This window comes from Henckelia pumila, chromosome 4 (genome assembly GCF_033568475.1).
Source record: "Henckelia pumila isolate YLH828 chromosome 4, ASM3356847v2, whole genome shotgun sequence".
Lineage (NCBI taxonomy): Eukaryota > Viridiplantae > Streptophyta > Magnoliopsida > Lamiales > Gesneriaceae > Henckelia > Henckelia pumila.
Window position 1 is genome coordinate 226,637,607 of NC_133123.1, and position 23,829 is coordinate 226,661,435.

Below are 23,829 nucleotides of genomic sequence, written 5' to 3' on the forward strand. Positions count from 1 at the left end.
GCTCCTTTGATGATTGAATCAACTTGGAAAAATCTGCCATCAATCAATAATAAGACAAAAATGAACATTATTTAGGTCATTATCAAATGGTAGTATGTCGTATTATTATACTGTAATGAGAGAGAGTCTTTCTTTCCTATTATTGTTGTAGGAAAACCCGAAATGTTCTCTCTCTGAGCACAAGAGGTCTCAAACAAAAGAATGAAAAATTAGAAACTGTTATTTCTTGGACCTCTGCCCAAAAACAGCCTTATCAATTTCATGAAGACGCAAAGAATTCAACCAGTTTAGGGGTATGGAACAAGAAATGTTCAGGGGTACTCCCAAGTTTCTTATTCTAATTGCTCTCATGAAGTCTAATTCTACAAATAACAAAATATACAAATCAAGAGAATGACAAAATACCCAAAACAGAAAAGCGAAACAGAAACAAAAACAAAAATCAAATATGAAAACTAACAGAGAATGAAAGTAACAAGAGACCACATAGAACACACTAGAAAGAGGCTAGAAAATCAGATGATATTTGATTATTTGACAATCACTTTACTTCCAAAATTTAAATTTGAATAGATCTTACATAACATTTGAAATATCCTTATTGTATCAAGAGTATATTATCCATATGTACATGCCGAATGTAGGTAACAACATCTCATCATCTAAAGATCACAAAACACTAAAACCAACTTAAAACATAAATGGCTAAGCCTTCTGCCCAAAAAAACAGAGTAATCAATTTCATCAAGACGCAAAGATTTTTAGAAACTGTTACTTCTTGAACCTATGCCCAAAAACAGCCTAATCAACTTCATCAAGATGCAAAGATTTTGACCAGTTTTAAGGAAATTTTCTTTTTTCTAATTGCTCTCATGAGGTCTAATATAATAAATAACACACATTATGAGAATGTCAAAAGACCTAAGAAAAAAACCAAACATTAACAAAAAGTAGAGAAGAAAACAAGTGAAGATTGAATGTAAGAAAGATGGTATATAAAACACACTGGACGAAGGATAGGAAATCATATCATATTTGACTGTTCAACAATCCCTTTAATTCCAAAATTTAAATTTGAATAGATCTTACATTAACATTTGAAACATCATATCCTTGCTGTAACAAGAGTATATTATCCATGTGATCCACATGCCAAATAAAAATATGATTCAGTATGTAGGTAATAACATCTCATCATTTAAAGATCACAAAGCACTAAAACCAACTTAAAACTTAAATGGCTAAAGTTTCTGCCCAAAAAACAGCATAATCATTTTGATCATGCAAATATTTTAACCAGTTTAAGGGTGTTAAACAAGAAAGCTTGAGGAAAACTCTAATTTTCTTTTTCTAATTGCTCTAATGAAGTTTAATTCAATAAAAAAAAATACACACGTCACGAGAATTTCAAAAGACCAAAAAAATCACGGAACAAAAACAAAAACCAGAGATGAAAACTAATGAAAACAGAGTAGAAACTGCTACTTATTGAACTTCTACTCAAAAACAGATTTTTTCACAAGGATTATTCACGTTTTTTGACAGTTTAGTGATTAGTGATTTAGCGAGTTCATTAGTTTGAGCTAAGGTTTCTGAAAAAGAACCTAATCCTTTGGCTGAGTGTTTCACTCAGATTATTGTAATACCTTTAATTTTTTATCCATGTTGTCTGGTATATCTCCATGCTCCTGTCTGTAATTTTTTATTTTTTTTTATCTTTGATCTAACATATAAAATTTTCACCAAGAATAAATTGAGAACCGCAACAGTGGCATAACATTACATAATCTAACCACAAGAAGATGACAAATTTCATGAATAATTGGACATTTAATCTAGTGTTATGAAACAGAAAACCAAAACAAAACAAAACAAAACAAAACAAAAAATATCAAACTAAAGGAATCGATCTATTGTGTTACAAACCTGGCAAACACCTCAAGAATTGAGGTAACCGTACCTAGTATAATATAATTGCCAATTGTATATCTTCATACTTCATTGATAAATAAATAAATACATGCCAGATCTTATAATAAAGTTAACAAAAACAAAATGACCTATAACTAACAGATTAAGTATAGTCTTTAGTAGCTCATCTCTTATCAATTAAATCACCTTGAATATATAAGTAAAATAATATTAATTGAGTTGGGAATTAATTTTTTTGGAGAAAAAAGAGAGAGATGCTAAACTTATACTAATACCAAGAATTGAAGCAAATATGTTGGCTGCAGGTTAGATTTCTCTGCCCCATCATCATTCATATCCTCTTTTGTGCAAAACATACACTACTTGCAGTATTTTGAAACCCCCTGTCTAATTCACCAAATTAGCACTACCTTTACCCATTTTTTTTATAAAAAAAATACTAAATAGAACTGAAATGGGTTTTTTTAAATCGAATAATTAGGAAACAACAGTAGCCGAATTGCCTCTGGCAATGATTTTTTTGTCTTTTACTCTGCAAGTGTGTGTATGAAATCATGAAATGGTTAATTAAAAACTTTTGAACTCCACCTCGAACACTAGTGTATATATGTTCCTTGCTACATTTTCTTTTTGAAATGATGATTAACCGCAATTCATTCTACATGCACATCCGTACATCATTTTTTTTCTTCAGCATTAATCTAAATCATCATAATCCGACACAATGTAGCACATATGAACATTGAAAAGGCATCCATATTTTGAATAACACTATTTTATTACTTTAAACTTATAAAGAAATAAACTTTGTCAAAGAAAGTAACTAAAAACGCACCAAAAACCTATTCGAAGATCTCCAGAAGCCCTTCTGGCGGTTTAAGATAAAAAAAACTTGCAGAGAAGCGCCATTAAGTCACCTATTTAAGTACTAGGCTTCGAATATAGCCTATAACTACCAAGAATAGCTAGAAATCGAAGAAAACGTAGAAACAAAACTCACATAGTGATGGTCGCGCGACAAGCAGCTTTGCTACAAGCTATAAACTCGAGATTCAAGTCACAATTGGAGTTCTTAAGGCTTGGGATATCTGCAAGGATGTCGGAAGACCTGTTTCTGGATATCGACCGACGACTAGGGAGCCGCCGGAGCTGAGCTGGGTCGAAGGGGCGACTGGTTGGGGCTAGGGTTTGGGTTTTCCCTTTTCTTTCTATTTTTTAGTTGTTTCTTCAGTCAAAAGTGTATCACTGCAGGTATATATATATGTATGTATCTCATCTTTTTTCATTATTATTATTATTATTATTATTATTATTATTATTATTACTAATATGGAACAAGTTCATGTTGAAGATTTTGAAGCATGTGCATGTTAAGACAAAAAGTGTTTTCATAATCGGATTGATGATTGATCCGATTTATTTAAAAAAATAGTCCAATCGGTCGAACCGTTTTAACTGGACGGTCGAACCGGAAAATCTTTTATATAATTTAATATAATAAATAATATATTTTGAAATTTAAAAACTCAAAAATTATATAAATAGACATAAAATATATATTTAACATAGTTTGAAAGCTAAATAAATATGTAAATATATTTAAAATATCAATTATAGTTATAAATTATTTATTTTTAAAAAAACCAATAATTATTAAAATATGTTTTTAAAATGAAGTAGAAATTTCAAATAATAATTTATTTATATATAAAAATATTAAATCTAAGGTTTAAAAATAAAAAAAATTCAAAAAATACAAAAAACCGATTGAACCATTTTCCGGTTCTTGGCCGGTCCAACCGGTGATCGATCCAGCGGCCGGTTCCCGGTCGAACCGGTTGAACCGATCGGTCCGGTCCGGTTCCAAAAACACTAAAAACAAATATAATTAATTATTTCAATGAATACACTTTACATTTTTTTTATTTTTTTCACAGCACAAAAGTTCAATTAATCTCAATTAAAAAAACTACAAAGTTACAGGGAGAACATCAATCAAAGAAAGATCAAACATATATAAACGAAGTGAATAAAAAAGTAAGAACTTTCAGTCTAGGAATAATAAAATGCACAAATAAGAACACAAGCAAGAAACCTATTAATTAATCGAATAATATAATCATGATGTTGATGATGACCAAAGAAGAAGAAAAACTTGGAAGTCAATGAGAAATTACAGGCGTCTTTCTATACATTCCATCGCAGGAAGAAATCATAAATCAAATAGAAGAAGACAAGAACAAGAAGAAATAAAGCAAAAAGTCGGTCAATTGTCATGCTGAATGAGATGCTATATTCTTTCCACTAAATGCTCACATCACATGATAATAAATAAACAATCCAAATTATTGTGGTAATAATAAATGAGATGCATTTACAAAAGTATTAATTAATCATATCCAATAAATCTTTAATCTTGATATTTGATATGACAAGGGAAAGCATCGGGACATTAAAATAATTCAAATGAGCACTACAAGTCTACAACAAATATAAAATTTCGCAGCGCGACGTCAATGGTGCACAAGCGTGCAAGGGAAGAAGGAGAAGTGAAAAAATAAGTCAAAGGAGCTATAAATATCTAACAAACTCCAATTTTGCATTTTAGTCCCTGAAAAATCCAAAAAATTCAAAAAGGACCCTGATCAAAATCAAGTCGGCTCTTGAACTCTGTAATCTTCGATTATCTCAAATAAAGTCAATTAAGATAAATTTGGGGCGTTACAATTCTCCCCCTCTAAGAAAAGATTTTATCCTCGAAATCAAACACGGTTCCAACCCGAACTCTGTCTCTCTAATTACTCCTTCAAGTCCGTCAATCAAAAGTCGACTCATCTGATCTGGCTGTCCGTCGTTCTGAGGATATTGAACTTAAAAGAGTTGTAATCAAACCACAAAAGTCTCTTCCAAGTCTATGCCGAAAGAACAAATGCATCGAGAATCTCTGTCTAAACTGACAGACTTCGGCAAAACATGACACCTGACGACTTCTGACAAGGTATCAATCCTCTGGTCTTGACTAAAAGTCATATTTTACGGAATACGGTAGCAGATTCCATCAATCAAAAAACCATAAACAGATAGTAGATAAAATAAGATCAAATCCTACGGTTCAAGACATCAACTGTTGCATTCAATTCTTCAGATAAAGATTCGCAGTCAGAAATCTCATACAATCTAATCATCTTCTCTGCCTCCAAATCAGTTCCGTCTGCGAAAACAATTACTCCAACTCTTACGGTTATAAAAAAAATCACGAAAATCTCCTCATAAGACAATAGATATCAGATCTTTTAATCAATAAGATCGCTGCGAGCTCAAAGTCCAGATTCAGACATTGAGTCTCGAGCGTCTTCAACTGTCTCGATGTTTAGACTAGAGCGTGATTCATTTGAATAAGAATACATCCCAAAATCTCAATAAGAAGAATGCCAAGTACTGAAAGATCTTCAGTATCGAAATTCAGTATACCGGAGAGCTGATCGACAGAAATTCCATTACCAGATCATAAAATCGAGGAAAACAACTCGATCCAAATAGAATTCAGACATCGAAGAATAGCATACGATTGCTCGGCACCAAAATATGCTATACGAATGATCAGTACAATTATTATTCCAAAGAGATAAGAAATCATCGATAAGAATTCCTAGTCCCAACTAACTCTTCTATAAGATCTGGTAATAGAAAAAATTAACAACACTACTGGAGTGTTCGTCAATTCGAACAACTCAACAAAATATTTAGATGCACGATAAGAATTACACAGATTCTTCAATAAGAAGGCAAGAGACTTACCAGTATCTAACAGTCCAATAAGAATAGAAAGCCCAAAATCGAACGTTACCTGATCTGTCATTATCGGGTGCAGCCTGAGTCTGCGGATCCTCAGACAGAGCAAAAACTCGTGTCTGCTGTCTGGGAGGCTGGTTCGCATACTGATTACCTTCCTGTCTATTCTGCTGCTGAGGTTGGAAAGAGTGGACAGTAGGTGCTTTCCTCTGAGGCTGAGCTGAGTGTCTCAAAGAACTTCCACTCTGTGCTTGCTCAAGGACACGCTGAGAACACGCTCTGGTAAAGTGCCCTGCCTGGTTACAGATATAACAGCTTCCAAAGATACCTCTACACTGATCACTGGAGTGACGACCTCCGCAGTTGGCACAAGACATTCCTGACTGACCCGAACTCTGTCCCGATCCATACTGTCTCGAGCCACTAGAGCTCGAAGAACTGGTTCCGTGCTTCTTAAACTGCTTCCCCTTCGGATGATAGTAATCCTTCTTATTACCTCCACTGCTACCACCTTCAGAACTCGGTGGTTGATTCTGAAACTGAAAAGGTTGATTCTGGTATTGGGACAATTGGTTCTGGTATTGAGAAGGTTGTGCCTGGAACTGTTCCTGCTGCTGTTGCGGCACAAACTGACATCCTCTCTGTCTCCACAAACCTGCTTCAGCTCCTTTTGCATAATTCATGGCATTCGCAAAATTATCAGGCCTAGCAGTGTTTACCAACGTGAAGATATCAGGGTTCAAATCATTAATGAACTGATCAGCTTTTGCTTCTTCGTTGTTTGCAATGTGTGGTGCAAATCTCAGCAAACTATCAAATTTGGCCACATACTCCTCAATATTCAAATTCCCCTGCCTCAGATTTGCAAACTCGGCTCCCTTGTCCTTTCGGTACGAAACTGGGAAAAACCGCTTATAAAACTCAGACTTAAACAGATTCCAGTTAATAGGTGTACCTCGGTTCTCCATGGATCTATTTGTCGTGATCCACCAGTTCTTAGAAACGCCACGAAGCTGATGAATGACCAACCTGGTTCTGCGGTCATCAGAATAGTCAAGGGAATCGAACAACTGATCAACGTCATCCAACCAGCTCTCGCAGTCAACGGGATTCTCTGTACCTAGCAACATAGGAGGTTTAAATGACTGAAACCTCTTCAGCAAGGTTTCCATCGGCGTCGCTCTGGCATCCAACTGATAGACTTCTGTACTAGCTTGCTCATTCGGAGGTGTAACTGGCGGTGGGTTTCTGTTAATAACTCAACGAGGACCCATCTGATAATCAAAGTTTAGGACACGATATCTCAATCGCTGCCATTCGGTGCCCTTGCAACCTCTCAGAATTCGGATACCAGTTGATAACAAAAACAGTTATATCTCAAGTAAATCATGCTTTATAATTTAAATCACATAGTCATGTAATTCAAATAATTCTTAATTAATAAAGTATGCTCGCATGGAATTTAATAATCAATTAAATAACTCAAACACATGCGAGGAGCCAATACATGCGGACTCGAACTACCCCGCTAACTTCTAAATTCAGTCCAAGATCTTATCTCTCTGATACCACTTAATGTGAGACCTCGGTTCTAAATATCTAATCTCGGATAAAACAAATAATAAAAAATACAATAATCCAAGGTCCAAACAATAATAAACAATAAACAATAATAAACAATTTCTCCTTTTTTTAAAAAAAAAATGCCTCGCGCTCGCGCGAGATGAACGTCTCGCGCGCGCGCAAGCTACATCTTCAGAGCCCCGGCTGAAGGCTCGCGCCTGCGCGAGGTACATTTCTCGCGCGCGCGCGGGCTAACAAACCCGAGCCCCTGGGATTCCCTCGCGCGCGCGCGAGGTACCACCTCGCCCGCGCGCGGAAGGCCTGGGCAGAAAATGCTCAGGCTAGCAAAATATTCTTCCCGCGCTCGCTTTTGACATACATTCAAATCCCAATTCAAATCCATTAATACGACATACAACATGCATAAATCCAATACAAGATAGTTCTAAAGTTATACAATCTCAAACTAGTAGAACATGCTTCAATCTAACTTATTCAAAACAATACAACAACACGAGTTCGAATACAATCTAAGTTCGATTACAAATTCGACTTCCAAAACACCAAGTCTCAATTCTAATCGACTCAACCCTTAGCCATTCTGCCTCTGACTCGGTCCTGCCCCACCTGTTGCCAAGAACACATACAAAGACTAGACAACAGCCGGATAATCCGGTGAGAATAACATTCCCAGTAAAAGAGACAAGCATGCATATCAATTAATATATCAAAACATGATATATATATATATATACAAGACAATCAAATCCAAAAGCATAGTCTAAACTCAACTCAAATGCATAAAATGCAATGCATGTCTTTAAAATCTGGGATTATCAAGTCTGGATAATCGCAAGATAAATGTTCTCTTCTCTTTTCCTTTGTTGGGATCCCGAGGATGAAATATCACAAAAATCACACCGACTCTCTCCTCGAGGTGGATAGTGCATATTTCAATCATCTAGACTCTGAAGCAACTATATAGAGTTAAGTCGGTCATTGCAGTAAATAGCCTGCCAATGCCCCCTACTATAGTTCTCAGAACGTCTAACTCAAAAATGAAATAAAATTCATTGGATCAATATGAATGCAATACAATTCATAACTCATTCAATTAAATCAATTAACATGCAAGTATGTGATTTTTCCGGAATACTCGAATCAAGTCGGATTCGATTCACTCGTTCCATTACACTTTAAGTTGTCTTATACCTTTTCTCAAACGTCGATGCTCCAAACCTAGAAACAACAACGATTCCTCAATCAAGATTAAATCAAACTTCCTCAATCGATAATAAGAAATCGATACCCTACCGGCTATAATCTTCAAAGCGATACAACTACTGCAACCTCGCAACTCAACGGCCTACAAACGAATCTGCAAAAGAAGTAATAAAGGCCCGAGATCACTATCGACATTCAAACACAACTGAAAATGGCTCAAATCAATTCAAACCAAACTATAGCCCAAAAACTCAAACCGGCGGCATAACGGCTAGATTCCGATCAAACCGAAAACACAGACAGCAGTACAATATCGATAAAATCTCAAAAAATGCTAAGAAAACAACAACAAAGCAATTCCAACACATCTCAAAACCTCATTTTCGAAAAAGGCTTCCAAAAATTGTAACAATTCCGAACGTCGCTCTAATTCAAAACCGACAGATAATAAACGATCAGAACTCTGTCAAGAACAACATACTCGAATCTCGAACGGTTCTAACAACATCCGAAAAATAGAATGTATCAGATCGTAGAAAAACTTACGATATAACGGAGCTCTCGCTGCAGTGAGCGCTAATCTGCCTTCAGAAATAAATTCTAACGGACGGATCGAGCTCGGGGAGAAATCTGGATGCTCGAAGAACTTGGAAGGAGCTTCAATGGAGGAGAGGCGTGAAAGGGAAGAAGGAGAAGTGAAAGAATAAGTCAAAGGAGCTATAAATATCTAACAAACTCCAATTTTGCACTTTAGTCCCTGAAAAATCCGAAAATTGCAAAAAGGACCCTGATCAAAATCAAGTCGGCTCTTGAACTCTGTAATCTCCGATTATCTCAAATAAAGTCAATTAAGATAAATTTGGGGCGTTACAAAGTACCACAGAATCCACTGGGAAGATGAATTTTTCTACTTTCACCAGTACATCTTCTATTATGCCTCTTGGATACTTTATAGATCTGTCAGCCAATTGCAATGACATCCTGGTGGGTTTCAACTCTCCCAAACTCAGTTTTCTGAAAACATAATATGGCATTAGATTTATTCTAGCACCTAAATCACACAAAGCTTTATGAAAATACACATCATTAATCATGCAAGGGATAGAGAAACTCTCTGGGTCTTTTTTCTTTGGTGGGATCTTGTTCTGAACTAATGCAGAGAAATTTTTCGTTAAATTAATCAATGCATGCTCCTCCAATTTTCGCTTGTTTGAGAGAATCTCCTTCAAGAACTTTGAATATCTGGGCATTTGCATCAGTGCGTAGGCAAAGGGAATGTTTATATTAAATTTCTTGAATACCTCTAGGAATTTTGAAAATTAGGAGTCTAGTTTGGCTTTCTTGAGAGCTGCAAGAAAAGGTGGTGTAATAACGAAATTTGATTGTGATGTGAGTGGTTGTGTAAAAGCAGAAGACTTACCTGCAGTTTTCTCCAATATAACTACTTCTGGCTCTTTCGCTTCTTGTCTCTCAGATTCTACCCTCTTCCCACTTCTCAATTCAACTGCCTTGACCTGCTCCTTTGGATTCTTCTCCGTGTCGCTTGGAAAAGTACCTGGATCTCTGCTGGACATCGCTTTAGCCAACTGTCCTATTTGATTCTCCAAATTCTTTATTGACACATCCTGATTTTTCATTCTGGTCTCAGTGGATGATATGAACTTCTGCATCATCTGCTCCATGCTTGACTTCTCTTCCTGTTGTTATTTTCCATAATTCTGGTTTTCATACGGTCTATTATTCTATCCTCCCCATGAGAAGTTCGGATCCTTCTTCCACCCTGGATTATATGTATTCAAGAATGGATCATTCTTAGGGCGGTTTTGATTTCCCACATAGCTTACCATAACTCCGTCCGATTGATATGATGGATTGCCAGTCTGACAATCTTTTGTGAAATGCTCAGCACCACATTTCTCACACCACACTTCTTGAATATGCATCGCAGAATTTCCCATACTTAGCTCCTCAATCTTCTTATTCATCACCTCAAGCTGAGCTGCTACTGAAGCGAATGCATCTACTTGATAAATTCTTGCGGATCTCCTGTTTGCATTTCTCTCAGGCTGAGGATGATAACTACTAGATGTCATTTCCTCAATTAACTCATACTCATCCTCTGGTCATTTTCATAACAAATTACCACCTGCAGCTGCATCTAACATGGTGCGATTAGTGTGAGGAATACCATAATAAAAAATTTGTACCACAAGACAGTCTAGTAATTTGTGGTGTGGACATCTCCTCAATAGATCTTTATAGCACTCCCACGCTTCATAGAGTGTTTCATGTTTGCCTTGAGAAAATTTTGTGATATTAGCTCTTAGCTTCATCGATTTGGATGGTGGGAAGTATTTGATGAGGAAAACTTTTGCGAGATCCTCCCAAGTGGTGATGGAACCTGCAGGTAAATTTGTTAGCCATGATTTAGCCTTATCTCTTAATGAAAAAGGGAATAAACGCAAACGAATAGCGTCATCACAAAATCCCTGCATCTTGAAAGTATCACAAATTTCTAGAAAGTTTGTAATGTGGGCATATGGGTCATCGATCGTCGTCCCACCAAATTGGACTGTGTTTTGCACCATTTGAATGATAGCAGGCTTTCGCTGCTATGGTTGGCCTGATGATGCTTGGTCTGGTATCCTCGATGGATGGCAAGGCGCTATCCATCATGGATCTGTATATGTGGTGCATTATTCTCAGCATTTCCATCTAAACGTAGTCGTTCTTCGTTCGCCATTGCTTCTTGTTGTAGCCTTCTTCTCCTATGAAAAGTTCATTCAATTTCTGGATCAAAAGGTACGATTTCCGAATCAGGTGAATGTTGCATGCACTTCCGGATTATCCTGCAGTTCACAGACGAAAATAGTGATTAAAATTGGAGTAGATAAAATTAAACAAAACACATCAAAGTAATCAATAGTCCCCGGCAACGGCGCCAAAAAACTTGATCGAGCAAATACTAACACTTAAAATCAATATAAATATCTCTCAATTATACTCGAAATTATCTCAAGTGCACGAATCAAGTTATAATAAAGTGTACTGAGTACGAGTATCGTCCTCAGGGACTATGTAACAATAATTCAGTTATTTTATTCCTCTATCCAAAGTAACGAAAATTTGTTGAATGATTATAGCTAAAATTATAAACTAATGAGTTCAACGTAAATAACTAAATTTCAAAGGAATAAACGAATTCAATTTTTCGAAATAGAAAATATAATATGAGAATATTTGTTGGAATCTCGGTTCACCTTCCCCCTAATTGAACTGGACAATTGAAATTCACTTTTATACACATAAATTCGACAGAAATTCCTGATATATCGACACTCTCTCTCGAGTTTATGACAGTCTAATTCAAGTTAATGAAACAATCAAATCTCTCCGGTTATTTATCATTACCGATTGCTTTGCGTTCCTTGAATTCCTACAACTTTCAACCTGGTGGTCTATGGTTATCAACATGTACTAAATATCATATCTCTATGCATATTTTAAGTCCATGGAATATGTCACTCATCCTAATACTGAATTATCTCTCGATAACAATTCACAACATACGAATCTATGCTAAAATTAGCTATTCCTCAACATAGAATAATAAATCATGAAAAAATCAAATAATAACATAAAGCAAACTCAATTCGTCCAACAAATTCAATCACACAAATGTGTTTCGGGGTTCGGATCCCCTAAATTTCAACAAAATAAAGTTTAGCTACTACAACTCATAATAAAAATTAATCTAACAACGTCTTCAAAATAAAATTCAGAAATCTAGAAGAGGAAAAACTCAAAACGAGAAGACGCAAGCCTCCAATATTCACAAGCCGCCTACGCCTTGATCTTTTGTGTGCCAAACCCTCAAAACATCTGAAAATATTCAATTTATATTGCCCCAGAGTCCTTTCCTTGTAAAACACCCGGAATAAAAAGTTTCCAACATACGCGAGACCGCCCGAGTGGTAGAATATAGCAGCTCGGGCGCTGGATTTCTGCCTCCTCTCTGCCACTTTTTTCTCGAGCATGCGCTCGAGCGGTAATAAATTACCGCTCGGGCACATAGTTTCTGTCCCTCTTCTGTTTTCTTTCTTATGCATGTGCTCGAGCTGCAATATTTTGCAGCTCGAGCGCACCCAGTTGATTCCCAAAAATACTTGATTCTTATTTTCCTGCCAAGTCAACCATAAATCAAGAAGAGTGAACAAAACACAAGGAAAAACACTAAATGCAAACAAAATTAGATTAAAACGAACAAAATGAAACAAACGAATGCAAAAAACATAAAAATCATGCAATAAATACTTGAAACTGACTCATGTCATTACCTTAGATAGGTTGGATGGAGTGGGATGATCATGGCTGGGTTAGTAGCATAGACCTATGGTTGATGGAAGTTCTATTTTCCTACAGTTATATTTGGTATTTCAATACGGTTTTATAAATATGTTTGGACTTTCAATACCGGTTGTATTACACCGGTTTATTTTGTACTAGTTTTTTAATTTTCCGCTAGATTACTCTGTTTTAATTAAGATTATATTATTAAGCTAATTGCACACTTAAGACTGCTAATTAGTAGATGATCCGGGCAGGGTCACTAAAAATACAACAAATGAATGATTCCAAAGATTCAATCGGTTGATCAACATTTCAATGGTTCAGTAGAAACAGTTGAGTAGTTGTTGTCACGCCCCTCTCCCGGGTCCGGTTAACATCGGCGTTGATTTCAAATAAATTTCAATAAAAACCAGGTCTAGTTCCTGATCCTCGAATTCTTCTTCTGTATCATCTGGGAAGGAAAGGGATGAGCGTTTTGGGGAACACTCAGCAAGTGGGGGCCGATCGATCATACCAAAAATATATACATATATATTCATTTCAAAAACTCATACTTGAATTTCAAGCATGTCAAATTTCAAAAAATATCATCTCATAACATGTCTCATCATAGCATAGCGTAAACATCATCATCATAAGGGGTGACTGAAATTTATCTCATTATTCGTGGCTAAATGATCAGTCCCCTATATGTAATCCTTCTAAGGGGTAAGGTCATGGAACAGTTATTCTTACCCACCGCATCAGGGCCATAACATAATATGGTTCGAAAATTTCCTTTCCACTCTTAATTCGAGTCATAACAGTGCCAAAACATACTTTTAACAAAGTTTCATTATGAATAATATTATATAACAAGATTCCAACAATTAACATGAACGATCGAAAATTTTCAAACATATATAAAATTTTAAAACAAATCCCACTTACAGAAAATGTTCATGCAAAAATCAGTAACTTGAATAGGTGAAGCTTTGACCGAAAATTGGAAGCAAATCTCTCGAAAATTCAAATTTGAATTTTCGGAATTTGGCAGATTGTTGGATTGATCCTTGAGCACTATTTCTTCCCAATTCCTAAGCTAAGTCCACGTGGATGAAAAAATCAAGTGGCCAAATCCGTTGACTCGAAAGGATAGCCTTGAAAGTGAAAAACGTGGAGAGATTTTGTAGTGACCCGCGCCGTGATCACCTACTAATCAGAACTTAAGCATGAAATTAATTAATAAAATAATCTTAATCAGAGTAACTGCGGAATTAAATTAAAATAATACCAGGTAGGCAAAACCTAGTGGTCAACCCTGCTATCCAGCCTTGGTCACCACCTAACCTCCCTGTCCCCGGGAGAACTACCTGCAACTGCCCCATGGAATAGGAGAACCAGACAACAGAAAATAACCGGAAGTTAGCCTAACATGCTCAGTATGAGAGTATGAGTATACACTATTATATGCGCATGAATGCAAATGAACTGGGTACCAAGACACTCAGGTCAAGAAACAAGCTCATAGACCGGGCCAAGGATATATAGCACGCTGCGTCGTCGCCTCAAAAGGTGGCTCATATATCCAGTGGATAATGATGACCTGATACTAGTACATGTGTCCAACCATAAAGATGACCTGACACAAAACTTAGGTATCCAACCATCCAAAAACTCGTAGGGTGAGCACCCTACTACAGGATACCTCTAAGGTAAATGCTCAATATGCTCATGTATGCAACATAGAATCATGACATGTTGTATATAAAGGCATATAAAACATGCAATCACATAATCCATGCAAACACATAATACATGCATACTAAATCTGGATATCTCGAATAATACTTCTATACCTCATAAACTAGGCAAGCTAGACCAGCACTATGTCCAAGTCTATAATACGCACTACAATGTAAAGTACTCATGCATTATAATCTTATTCTAAAAGCCTTAACGACTCTATAGCAACTCCCTATTTACTATAAGGAGCCAAAGCTATACCTGCGTCCGTCGTCAGCCCGCTGATGACAATTGCCCTAGAACTTGGGCACCACTCCGCAGCAACCCTGGAGCGCCATGCCAAACTCTGGACCAAGCCTAGGAAGGTTGGAATCACCCCTAAAACACCTAGAATGCTCTAAAACCGATAGAGAAGAAGTGAGATTGCTGTGAAATTGTGGCCCTCGGAACCCCTATTTATAGGCCACGATCGGAAGCTCCGATCGGTGCATGCTTGCGACATTTTGGACGGCCGAGATCGGAAGCTCCGATCGCAGGATTGGAAGCTCCGATCTCCTGCATCTGGACACGTGTTTAAATCTTCTTGACACCTGTTTTTGGTTGAGATCGGAAGCTCCGATCCGTACGGAGGCTCCGAACTGTTTCTCATACTTCCGAACTGGTTTTGGTTCCTCGGGACCCCCGGGACCTACCCCACCATTTTCGAACGATCCGGATCTGATTTTCCACTTATTTTGACCAAATAATGACTCCTTAAACATGTTTTGACACTATTAAAATTATATGTCATTTTATAACATGTTTAAAATCACTTAATCTTGTAAAATGGAAGCAGGCTATTACATTCTCCCCCTACTTAAGATATTTCGTCCATACTGAATGCAGTAAAAATACTAAATAAACATATTTTATTCAAACTGATTCATTTTACTAGTTACAATATGAAAATACAACAATTCAAAATAGCTCTGGATAATCTGTACGCATACGACTTTCAAGTTTCCAAGTGGTCTCCTAGTGCCTCGGCAATGCCACTGAACTAGAACAAGAGGAATGGTCTTGTTGCGTAACACCTTATACTTACGACCTATGATATGCAAAGTTCTCTCTACGTATGTCAAATACGAGTCCCACTGTTCCTAAGACAGCTATAAGATATGAGACTCATCTGCCACATACCGTCGTAACAGTGAAACATGGAACACTTCGTGGATACTAGACAAATACGACGGTAACGCCAACCTGTAAGCCAGATCTCCAACACTTTTAAGTATTTCAAATGGACCAATGAACCTAGGAGATAGCTTACCTTTGAGACCGAATCTCAAAATCCTGCGAAATGGTGAGACTTTCAGGAATACTTTCTCAGCCACTTCAAACTGCAAGGGTCTGCGCTTGACATTCTCATAGCTAGCCTGTCTATCTTGCACAGTTTTAATTCTCTTTTTTATTTGTCCAACAATATCAACAGTCTATTGGACTAACTCTGGTTCCTCTATCTGTCCCTCCCCCACTTCTTCCCAGAACAGTGGAGTACGACCGACGCCCGTACAACGCCTGAAACGGAGCCATCCCAATACTGCGATGGTAACTATTGTTGTACGCAAACTCTATCAATGGCAACTGATCTTGCCATGATGGACCAAAATCCATAGAACATGCTCGCAACATGTCTTCAACAGTACGAATCGTGCGCTCTGACTGTCCGTCAGTCTCTGGGTGATAAGCTATACTCAAACTGAGAAAAGTTCCCATAGCGCGCTGATCCCCCAAAACTTGGAAGTAAATCTGGGATCTTGATCGCTGACTATGCTCACAGGCACTCCGTGCAATCGAACAATATCCTGGATGTACAATCGTGTCATCCTATCAAAACTGAAGTCTCAGTTATAAGGAATGAAATGTGCTGACTTGGTGAGTCGGTCCACCACAACCCAGATAGCATCACAATTCCTTGAGCTCATCGGTAAATGGGACACGAAGTCCATCATGATCAACTCCCATTTCTACTCAGGAATGGATAAACTGTAAAGCAATCCTCTAGGTCGTCGGTGTTCTATCTTGACCTACTGATACACCAAAAATCTAGAAACATAGTGATACACATTTTTCTTCATTCTTGTCCATCAGAAATAACCTCGTACGCAAATATTTGTACAACGAAAGGATTCTCATACTTTATGACTAACACTTGTCATAATACATGTGTCAACATCGTTGTCCACAATTCTTGATTTCTTGAATCCTTTAGGTTCTATTCTTGGAGATATCAAGACTAATATTCTTATTGGCTCAAAAGTCAATTAGTATCACTTATAATGACATCATTCTCATAACTTGAGATAACACCTGAAAATGAGAATACTGATTATCCTATCACGGATAATAATTTCTTGTTGAATTCTGACTTGCGCTACTAGATAAACAAAAATGTTTCATCCTTCTTTGGTAAAGTCCTTAAATCAAAACAATCTAGCTAACCCCTGATTTGATCTCATCGAATCAGAATTATCAATTATCTAACGCATCCATTAGACATCCCAAAAAATCCGTGAGAACAATCCTGCTATTCTGGTAACTTTAGATCTCAGCTGCTGTCCTTTTTCCATGTCTAAACACTTGATTCTATCCTGTTAGTATCCATTAAATTTCAAACTCTTGCTAGATAAATTTTTCTGACACTGAAGTCCCAGAATTACTGCAAAACATTCCTGAGAACTGAATATCTGAGTATTGTATTCATGATCTTATCAGTCTACCAAAAAGTGAACAATTCCAATCGTTCTTTCTACAAAAGAATATTTACCTCCCCCATCACGGGGTTATAACATATGTATCTACCTTAAACAAATAGTTGCAAATAGTCAATGGGCACCAAACTTGCACCAGTTTAACTGACCATTTCAAAACACACACATGAATACCTAAGTGCTCATCTTTCCACTATCCAAGTGAATTCTTATATTGTCATATCCATGTTGTAACTTAGCAGGCTCATGACATCTGTCAATAGAATCGAGTATCTTTTCAATGTTATCAAACTGACACCAAATTATACTTTAACGTAATTGTTACAATGATCATAGTTCACGTCTCCCAGTATAAGTCATCTCGGTGTCCTGATAAAACTCATCTTTACTTGATAACCCATCAATCAAATTCCAATTCTTACAGGGAAACTTACCTAAGTAAACTCATTATTTAGAATTTCCTGTTCATCTCATAATCAAGATCCTGATCACTAATTATACCTCTGATAGAATCAGACAATATTGGTAAAACCTCCTGGTTCTCCCCTAGTATCACGTGCAAGAAATACCCGTCCAGAATATTCACTTGCCAAGGAATCCTTTCCAAGGCTATTCTGTCCACGAAAAACAAAGTCTGTATCTCTGATGAAGTCAGAAGATAACTCACCACATTCCCTTGGCACTAATCCAACACCAAGTATAATTCTAGAAGACTTAAATAAATCATGAATACTCTACTGATAGTTATACCCATTGCTTATGACTATACATACAACGATACTGAGGTAAGTCTTCCTATAATGCCATACTGGAACAAAAGAATCCTTCCAGAGTACACCGGCATAAGGTCGCACTTACTATACCATCTCGAAACCCGACAGTCAAGAGCATCCTAGCATAACTCATCTCTGAGTTTTTTATATTATGCAATATTCCTATCCGGACCAAATCACTGGTCAAGAAAAAATTCTTTGCAGAGGCACAACTCAAATCCCGAGTTTGCAAGAATCTGATAATTAAATCCTTTTGAATATCAATTCAACTAATCTCTTGGATTAAATCCTGAAATCATAAATCAAGATCAAAACTTATCTACTCAGAACAATTAATTGTCAAGAAAAATATATTCCAAGACTGTTCTGACAATGAGGCATTTGTATCTCTAACAGATGATAACCAAATCTTGATACCACGCTTGGTATCTATCAATATAAAGACACACCTTGTTGTGACTGTTGCCAAAATTCCCAGACTGATTAGCCTCCCCTAAATAGTCCCTGGAGCACAAAGGCCTCCAAAACAACCTCTGAAGTATGAAAACTTCCAGATTAATACCGACTAAGGGTCGCGCTTTCTCACATCTAGTCCTGATTACAGTCCACAACTCTTGGTATTTCTTAGTCTGTCATCCTGATGAAAATCCATCATCACTAGGTAACAACCTAAAAAGATCAAACATCCAACTGTTCTAAGGAAATCCGTCTAGAAAAAACATTCATGTGTCCTGATTAGTCACATCATCCCTGGCAAACACTTGGCTTACTAGAATGTTCAAGGTAAAACATCTAGAACTATTCATTGAAAACATGCAAAATCCCAAGTACTCATTTAAACAATGATCAATCTTTTATTCAAAATAACCAAGTTAATCTCAAAGATTACAACACTTGAACCACCAATCCAGGTTCTAATATAATCTTTATTACAATCACATGTAATACATAACTTAATCAAAAGATTACACTGAAAGAAGTACATTTACAACAAAATCTAAGTACATCAAATTCTGAAATCTTTAATACATCTGATTACAAATGAAATACTGTTTACCACAAAATACAGTATTTAAACTCCTACGAAAGTCTTTCATTCCATCTACTGATCTTGAACATGAAGTTTTCTGTCTGCCACTCATGTCAGCAGACCTTCTACCTCGCAAGATCTAAAAGAATAAAATCTTGCTAATCTACCGGGTCCTTCCAATATTGTTGGGTTCCTTATCTGGTATATGTGTAGTAACCCACAAACCATTTTAAGATAATAATATGTTAAACATGATTAAGGGTTAGTAATTAACCAATTTTGGGGCTTAATCGGACTTCAGAATTAAAAATTTGACTTTCAATATTTTGGCCAGTTCAAACGATCCGAAGAGGACTTCGGACGATCCGAACTTAGCAAGTCGGGGGCTCCGAAGAGGAGAGGTTGACTTTTGAGTTAAGGCACGTTCGGATGGTCCGAAGTAGGATCAGACGGCCCGAACTTCACCTGTGACAAGTAGGCAGGATTACTCAGCCATGGTTTTTGACAAGTGTCGAATTTAGGATACTTCGGATGGCCCGAAGTGGCGATCGGACGGTCCAAACTCGACGTGTCTCACATGCAGGCAGTGAGTTGGATCGGACGATCCGAACCCGAGTTTGGAGGATCCGAACTTGACCAAAAAATTTCCTATAAATAGGGGTCTCCGGAGTTCATTTTGAATTACGAATTCCCGAGTTTCCTTCTTCAGTTATATAGTGTGAGTTATACACTTGAGGGACCTATCGGTTATTATAGAGGTTCTGGAATAACCAAGGTGTGGTTATAGTCATCCGAGAATAGCAACTCCAAAGGGCTTACGACGGACGAAGGTATGGTCCGAGAATCTATTTAAGTTTTGGGAGTACTTATTAGCTTAGTTAAGGCTTATAGAACTTGTGTAGTGATACAGTTATCTTTTGAATATAAGCTTGGAACCTAGAATCCTACTAGACTTGAACTAGCCTAAAGGTACGTACACATTGACTGAGATTGCCAGCGAGTATACATGTTTATATGTTGCATTTATTTGGCATTATTATATGGCATGATATATGATTTACCGTTTTCCATATTCATATGTCATGTGCATATACACGTTGAGCCTATACCTTGATATACCTGATTATAGAGCCGCTCAGCTCTATACTCGATAGTCTGTCACTGAGAGTACCGCGACGGCGGGGGCATGTATGTCTGACTACTCTGGTGTACTAGACGAGTGTGGTTGCACCCAAAGGTTGATCCGTGCAGTGGCAACACTCATGTGGCGCCATTACTGAGCATGACTTTCAGATGACCCTTTACCAGTCATCATGTTGCATGCATCATATATACGTGTACTTATGTTTATGTACTGGGCGTTAGCGCTCACGTCCTAGTTGTTATCTTGGAAACCCTATTCCACGGGGCAGGTCGCAGGATGGACGGAGCTGGTAATTCGAGGCAGGACTAGGGAGCCGGAGATTTTTCAGGGGATTTTATACAGCATGATTTGTTTAGCTGTATAAATATTTTAGACAGTTTACTTTAAGTTTTTCGATATGGTTGTATCACTACAGTATTAAGCCTGAACTTATTTTACTAAGATGATATGTAAATTATGGATTATGTTTCCGTACGTTTTACTCTATTAAAATTTTTTTTGTATTAAGTTTAATGCATGCTATTAATTGCCAGTTAGTAGGTGATTCCATGCAGGATCACTACATTTTTGGTATCAGATCATGCTTAGATTTTGGGATTAGTACTTGGGATTTACTTTAGTATTAAGTAATTGTTGCACATTTGGGATTTTAAAGTGCAATTTTTTTTAGGATATGGCTAACGAGAGTCACGGTAGTGTTGGCCAGGGAGGTGGTCATCATCGTCACCATCGCCATCATGATGATCGTTATTGTCCTCATGAGGGTAGACGTCGCTACTCTATCAATAAGTTCATGCAAGTAGGACCGAAACCCTTGGTGGGAGGCGAGAATCCTGAACATGCAAGAGGTTGGATGTCTAAACTCGAGAGTGCATTTCGAGCTTTCGATTGCACTGAGGAGCAGAAATTGGAAGTTCTAGAATTTGTTCTAGAGGATCTAGCACGCTTATGGTGGGATGCCAATGCTACTCAAGCACGTACTGAGAGAGGACATGTGACTTGGGGGGATTTCTGTCAGCAGTTTCAGAAACTGTATTTTCCTCCAGCTGTTCGTCAAGAACGATCTATGGAGTTGCTGACTCTGAGGCAAGGATCAATGACTATTGATCAATATCAGCAATGATTTCTTGATCTGCTACCTTTCAGTCCTCATGTCAATGACAGTGATGCGCCCAAGTATGATATCTTTTTGCAAGGCCTGAATCAAGATATCTATTCACAAGTTGTCGTCTGTGATGATCCGACATCTTATGAGACTTTGGTGAACCGTTGTCGTCAAGTGGAGAACAGCAACAGGCGGGCACAGTTGATGATTCCAGGACAACCTAGTGGATCTCTTGGGCCTAGGGCTCAATCTCTCATGCAATCTGGACCTATGTCTTCTTCTACTACTACTACTTCATCTGGTTTTCGTGGATCACGAGGTACATTCCATTTCGGGAAGAAGAAGAAGAAGAAGAAGAAGAAGAAGGAGTTTTGCACCCACTGTGGTGGGAAGCATCCTGCAGATTCGTGTCGGAAGGCTACTGGTGCTTGTTATATTTGTGGTGAGCAGGGACATCTGCGAAGAGATTGTCCTCAGCATATGGGTTCTGCTAGTGGATCGGGATCACAGGTTGGATCTCAGGCTTCTACTTTTCCACGTCAGCAGCCAGCACCACAGAGTTCTTCTGGTTATCGTCCATAGACTCAAGGGCATGTGTTTGCTCTGTCTCAGGAGCAGGCTATTGAGGGAAGCGATCGCATGTTGGCAGGTACCTTTTTTTATGTGGTATTCCTGCACTTGTCTTAATTGATACTGGAGCATCGCATTCCTTTATTTATAGTCGCTTTGTTAAGAGACATAGATTGCCTTACATATCATTAGACCTGGATTTAGTTGTATCTACTCCTCTGGAGCAGGAGGTAGTAACTAAGCATCTAGTGATGGGTTGCCTTCTAGAGTTTGAGGATAATGTGTTATCAGCTAATTTGATGGTATTAGCGATGGCAGATTTTGATTGTATTTTGGGAATAGATATGCTGACTTTGTATCACGCTACTGTGGATTGTTATCAGCGTCTGGTACAGTTTCATCCTGTTGAGGGTGATAGCTGGTACTTTTATGGTGAGGGTGCGCGACCTCCGATGCCACTTGTTTCGGCACTGAAGGCACATGTCTTGGAGTCAGGTGGGAAGGGCTACCTCATCTATGCAGTTGATATGTCCATGATTAGTACGGGTATCGATCAGTTACCAGTTGTCAGCGAGTTTCCTGATGTATTCCCTGATGAGATTCCTGGTTTTCCTCCGGTTCGAGAGGTTGAATTTGGTATTGATCTAGTACCAAGAACGATGCCTATATCCCGAGGACCTTATCATCTGGCACCGTCAGAGATGAAGGAATTGAAACAGCAGTTGCAGGATCTGCTTGATAAGGGGATATATTCGTCCAAGTGTTTCTCCGTGGGGAGCACCTGTGTTATTTGTCAAGAAGAAGGATGGATCGGTGTGATTATGTATTGACTACAGGCAGTTGAATCGTGTCACCATCAAGAATAAGTATCCTTTGCCGCGGATTGATGATCTGTTCGATCAATTACAGGGTAATTCTGTTTACTCGAATATAGATCTGAGATCTGGATACCACCAGATGCGGGTACGAGACTCAGATATTTCTACGACTACTTTTAGGACCAGATACGGGCATTATGAATTTTTGGTGATGCCATTCGGTTTGACGAATGCACCGGCAGTCTTTATGAATCTGATGAATCAGGTATTTCGAGAATATCTGGATAGATTTTTCATCGTCTTCCTTGATGATATTCTTGTTTATTCTCATGACAAGAATGAGCATGCACAACATTTGAGAATTGTTTTGCAGACGTTACGAGATAAGCAGCTGTATGCGAAATTGAGCAAGTGTGAATTCTGGCTTGATCGGGTAGTGTTTCTCGGTCATGTGATTTCTAGTGAAGGAATATCTGTTGATCCTAGTAAGATAGAGGCAGTGTTGAACTGGTCTCGTCCGACGACGGTTGCTGAGATTCGTAGTTTCTTGGGTCTAGCGGGTTATTACCATCGGTTCATCGAGAATTTTGCACAGTTGGCCTTTGACTCAGCTTACTCGGAAAGATGTTACCTTCATTTAGTCCTCGGATTGTGAGGAGTCATTTCACGAGCTGCATAGACGTCTTACTACTGCACCTGTGCTCGCTCTACCTTCTGAATCGGGAGGTTATGTTGTCTATACTGATGCCTCTGGTCAGGGGTTAGAATGTGTTCTGACACAGCATGGACATGTTATTGCATATGCTTCTCGACAATTGAAGACGCATGAGAATAATTATCCAGTGCATGATCTCGAGTTAGCCGCCATTGTATTTGCGCTCAAGATTTGGAGACATTATCTTTATGACGAGAAATTTGAGATATTCACGGATCACAAGAGTCTGAAATATTTATTCACTAAGGCGGAGTTGAATATGCGACAGATACGCTGGATGGATATCTTGAAGGATTATGATTGTGAAATCAAATATCATCCAGGTTATGCTAATCTTA

The 23,829-nt window shown here is 37.9% G+C and overlaps 1 non-coding gene across 1 annotated transcript; it reads left to right on the forward strand.

The window, feature by feature from the left end:
• Nucleotides 1–10,734: 10,734 nt before the first annotated feature.
• Nucleotides 10,735–10,841, forward strand: LOC140870103 (small nucleolar RNA R71). Its single transcript, XR_012147083.1, has one exon. It is a non-coding gene; the product is annotated as a small nucleolar RNA R71 (small nucleolar RNA).
• Nucleotides 10,842–23,829: the final 12,988 nt, after the last annotated feature.